A 5,640-nucleotide genomic window follows, 5' to 3' on the forward strand; every position below is an offset into this window, starting at 1 on the left:
TTTTAAAAAAATAAATCAATTTTCTGTCCACGTATTATATACCATCCACATTCCGTGTCGTCCTTTTCAATTTATTTTCGTTCAGCATAATGATGATTGACACTTTTTTGTAAAAGCCAAATTTCAATCTGATTTCCATCGTGCTCTTCTGCTCGTTTTTCTTTTTGGCTGAGCTCTCAATTTATTTTCTTTCGATGATTTACTTTTATACATGAAACGTTTTGATGTCTTGATCTTGCATATTTTCCCGTTTTTTTCTTCTTTATTTTAATCTTTTAATCAGAATTGCCAATCAGAGTTTTTGGATAATCAATTCAATTCAAACATTTTCTTCCATTTGTATGTAGAGTAAACGGGCGGGTGGTATATTTTAATCTACGGGAAAATTATAATCCGGAAGTCACCTTCGTCAATATTCTCGGAAATGGGATAATCAAATCAATGTGGAACTTTGACTTTGTTATCGTCTCAGCGTGATGAAGATGGACATTTAAAAGATGTTGAACTGGTGGTAAAATCTGCTGTGAGACATTCTGCTGAAATGATTTTACACAAAAAGTGCTACGCAATTTATTTCTCATCGAGACAGAGACTTTGTCGTTTAGTACCAACAAGCTTCAAAAAAATCTTTTTTAACTTAAAAGTTGTTCAAAAATCCCTAGCCCTCTTGTCCTCACTTTTCATATACCTCATACCATACATGACCCTATTTCGTTATACCATTCGAAGTGAACGGGATTTATGGACGACCCCTTATGTTCAAAGACTTTTTCAACTAATTTTATTCAAGAATTTGCCTCCGAATCTTACTGATTGACACATATTATCCGCCAAAAAAAACCTTGAGGAAAAGTACTGGTGAAAGTTGAAAAGTATTCACGACAAAGTGATCAGAATTTTCAGAAATTACGCCAATTGTCTCAATCTACTAAGCAGCAAATCCAAGTATTAAGAGAATCATACTAACATGTTTGACTAAGAAAAACAGAGAGCCGCATGAATATTACTAAGTATTTTGAGGTGAGGGTTATGGATGAATCATAAAAAGTCACATAAATTCACGGTCACGGTTTGAAAAGTATAATGAACGTAATTCCCAAAGGATTAGATTTTAATTCCAAAAAAGATTCGGTCGCATACTGTTAGGCTATATAAAAGATTTAAATGGCTTTTTTTTGCCAATTACAGACAAATTAATTAAGAGGCACGCACATGTACTTAGCTAAAATTGTAGCCTACATTTGTGTGCCTCATATTTCATTTTTGATGATATCTTTCCACCAGAATCCTTTTTCAAAAATGTACGACCGCAATACCGTCCACGAATGTGTTAGCTTTCAACAGAAAATAAATTTGGTTGTAGTCGTTTGACCAGCTCTGAGAAAAATGAGAAGTTTAATCAAATTTTCATAAACTGCTCACGTTTCTCAGAGCTGGTCAAACTGCTACATCCAAATGTATTTTCTGTTGAAAGCTACCACATTCGTGGTCGGAACTGCGGTCGTGTTTTTTTCAAAAAGGTTTGTGATGGAAAGATATCATCAAAAGTAAACTAAAATCCAGTATTTAAAAATCGCCTTAATGTATGCTTTTCAGCAAAGCACCGATGCCTCTTAACTAATTTTCACATCATTTATAATATTACACACTTGTCACGAAGAAGTCGAGGCTTGTCGAGACTGATAGTGACATTTTATTACATAAGCGAAAACGAGACAACAACATAGACCTGAAGTGTAATTTTTGAATAATTCTTCTAGTTAAGTAATTTTGACATCCAAACATGTGATAAATAGAGGTAGGTTTGGCCACTGTTTCGATCTGTGAGAAACTTAAATATGTCTTTCGACATGTTGCATTAATATGCAGTTCAAAAATACCATTTCTCATCAGACCATCGCGACAGTGGCAAAGAAATGACCAAACTACAAGAGGTAGTCATAACTTTATACACGCTATTTTTTAGCGAAACAGTGGCCAAACGTACCTCGATTTCGTACGACATCTGCCTGTCTAATGGCATCGATTTGTTGTTGATGTGATGAGTGCATTTAGCATTCGATGTTAATCCAATTTAAATGATGATCGGTTCATCTTTTGGTTTAACAAATTCAACAAATGCAGACACATTGCACATCGTGTCTGCAGGGAGCGCACTCAAAATTCGGCCTCCTTTTTAAGGAATAAAGGAGAATATTTCGATAATTTAAGGAGCATTTCAGGAGTTTTAAAATATGAGATTTTGGATTGAATTTGATGAATTCGAAATTTTTTTGACTTTCCAAAGTCATATTAAGGATATGAAGTAGATTTTTTGGTGTTTCCAAGATAATATTCTTTGGAAAATATTTTCCGAATTTTTAACAAATTTTCCAAAAAATGTTTATTCTAGATAAGATACCCAACGAACCCAAAGTTTCCGTAGTTAGATTTAAAAAAAAATTAGCCTAGTTACTTAATTTTTTGTCTTTTATTTATTTTTTTATTTTTTTTTGATTTTATCTTCTTGCTACTTGTAATGCCAGCATTTAAAATCATCTGTGCCTTGGCCACTGATGATTTATCTAATTTACGTTCGCTAACTACAGCTGACGAAGTGTTATTACCATCATCAATTAACTTTTCGGCGACTTTTAACTTTAAAGTCTCCTCTGCTATTTCAGCTTCGATGCTTTGAATTTTGGCCTCTTTCTTATGCTTTTTGTTTTGTCTGACTCGTTTTGTTTCAATTTTGCTAATAACGCCTTTCGCTCTTTTTCTGGTGTTAAGGAATCTCGCGCCACAATAATTCACAAAGTGACATCTTCCTTATACAAAATGTGTCAAAATGTGAATTATTGTGAATGACGCGGCGCGAGATTCCTAGCAACCGATTGAGGAATAAATACGCATTGGCTAACTTAACGCATTCAATTGGAAGGGCTGACATTTGGGGTTTAGCAAAATGTCAGGATTTCGCCCATTTCAAGGTAATCCGTTAACCAGATGGCCAAAATTTTCTCAAACACGATACACACGGTGGCTAGGAATCTCGCGCCGCGTCATTCACAATAATTTACATTTTGACACATTTTGTATAGGGAAGATGTCACTTTGTGAGTTATTGTGAATGACGCGGCGCGAGATTCCCTAACACCATACACACCAGACGAAAGTTAACAATTGATTGACAATAAATGATGCTGCCAGCAGCATCAACACAATCGATGAAAAGAACAATTGAAGCATTTGGGTTTTGCAAGTACCTATCGATCTCATTTGTTGAATTATGTAGGTTTCATGAGCTTTTTATGGTGAATTAAGCGAGGAACAGTTTTGGGCTCCCTGTGTCTGTAGAAGAATCAAACTACTCATGCATGAGCATTTGACTCGTTTACAGGTCTGTTGTGTATGTGTCCACACATCGTTCTGATGTGCTTGTTCTACGCAATGTGATAAATAAAATAATTCAGCCAAGTTCTTGGAAGGTGGAATTTGGAATGCAACATTTCTGCGCTGAATTGAAATTGCTAAATCTAGGTCCATCTTTATGTCTGAATAATAAATAAACTACTGAGCTGCTCGTTTTTCTGAGAGTCAGTTAGTTTATCACAGATTTTACCGGCATTTTCATTAAACACGTCGGATCTATTACCTCATTTGACATACCAAAAATATCCAAGAAGGTGCGGGAAAACAGGAAAAGTAGTGAAATATGCAGTTTTCCTTACTTCCTTGCGAATAGCTACTGATCAGCCAACCAGAGAGAACTTTAACATTATGATTTGTCTCGTCAATAAATCAATACCTTTTCGATTTTTCAGCGAAAACATTCAGAGATACGCAGGAAAAACTAGTGAAAAACAAGCAAATCACGCTGTTTTGCTCGCCTTCTACTGATCGACTAACTAAATTTTCCTAAAATTTAGATATTCGAATTTTTCATGTCAATACCATTCATTTGAAGCATCGCACACGATTTTTGAGCGAAAACGTCCAGAGATATGCTTGAAAAACTAGTGAAAAACATGTAAATTAAAACAAAACAAAAACACTGTTCCGGGATTTTGACTCCAAACTTCTGTCGCTGTTTTGGAGCACTTTCCGTTGAGTCTCTCAAAAATTTATACACTAGAATTTTATGGACACGCAAAACAGATTTAAACAAAACAGGCACGCTGACTCAATATACCCTCTCTAGCAAGCAAACGTCATTTTGACGCAGTCAAAATACCACCCTATTTTGACAAATTTGACAGTGACTTTTTTTGTGATGGAGTTGCCGTGCAGCCGAGGGGTGACTCACTTCCATTTAATCCATTAAATCCATTGAATCCATTTAATCCAAAAAAAAGTTTTAGTTTTACCGAAATAATTAGGCTACCCACCTAAAAAATTTGTAAACTAATTACGAAAATTAGATCTGCCCGATCTCCAGGGCGTTTAAGTACTCATGAGGTATAGATTTTTTTTTTTAAATGGTATTAATAAATATTATGCACGTATGACAAAGCGGTCGAGGCTTGCCGATACGGCTTGTCATACGTGCATATTCTTTTTTATCGCATGAACGAAAACGAGACAACAAGATATGCGAATGACACTTTGACAATTTACAGAAGTATAATGTTTGTTTATATATCCTAGGTGAATAATTTTTTCGGGGAATCACACCGCGTATGCGATAAATTTATTTAATCCATTTAATCCATTTAATCCATTTATTCCACTTTACACCAAAAACTTCTAAAAGTGGAATTTTACGCTTTTTAACGTTGTAGTATGAGTTGTAGTACGTCGTTCAATCAAAATCAACCATTTTTAAGACTTTTAAAGTATTTGGTAAAATTAAGTTTTTTCCTATTTAATCCATTTAATCCAATTTTTATTCCATTTAATATAGTAAATCCATTAAATCCATTTAATCCATTTAATCCATTTAATCAAGAAGTGAGTCACCCCTCTCGTGCAGCGCTTTTTTTAACGCACAAATGTTACACTTTATTCAATTTTTGCCCAAATTATTCACTTGCGAACACCGTTATGGTGACAAAAAATATAATATTTTCAACATTAAAAAGGACATCGTTGCCCATACTTAATTTAAGGTAAAAGCAAAATAAAATGATCGAGTCTGGTTTTTGACAATTGAATTTCAATTGTCAAAAATCAGACTCGATCATTTTATTTTGCTTTCATTTTAATTTATTTTTAAAAGTATTTAAATTTTCTATGACAGCATACACAGTAAAGTTTTACCATCCTTATTGCCCTAGTTTGTTTGCTAGACTGTTTTGAGACCCAACATAAACGGGAAGTGCTTCTCAACAGCGATTGAAGCTTGCAGTCAAGTTCCCCGAACAGTGCTTTTGCTTCTCCTGTTTTTCACTAGTTTTTCGAAAATCGTGTGCGATACTTCAAATGAAAGGTATTGACGAGACGAAACAAAATATTTAATTTACGAAAATTTCGTTTGTTCATACAGCAGTAGATATTCGAGAGAATACAAGCAAACCTGTAAATTTTCCTACTTTTCATGGTTTCCCGCACCTTTCAAAGACGATCGTAGTCTGCTATATACGGCCTATCCAGTTCGTGCTTATCGATCATTTGTGTGGTTTGTATCGATAAGAGACCTTCAGTCTTTTTGCCAACATTAGA

The sequence above is a fragment of the Bradysia coprophila genome, unplaced genomic scaffold (genome assembly GCF_014529535.1).
Source record: "Bradysia coprophila strain Holo2 unplaced genomic scaffold, BU_Bcop_v1 contig_200, whole genome shotgun sequence".
In the NCBI taxonomy this organism is placed as follows: Eukaryota; Metazoa; Arthropoda; class Insecta; order Diptera; family Sciaridae; genus Bradysia; species Bradysia coprophila.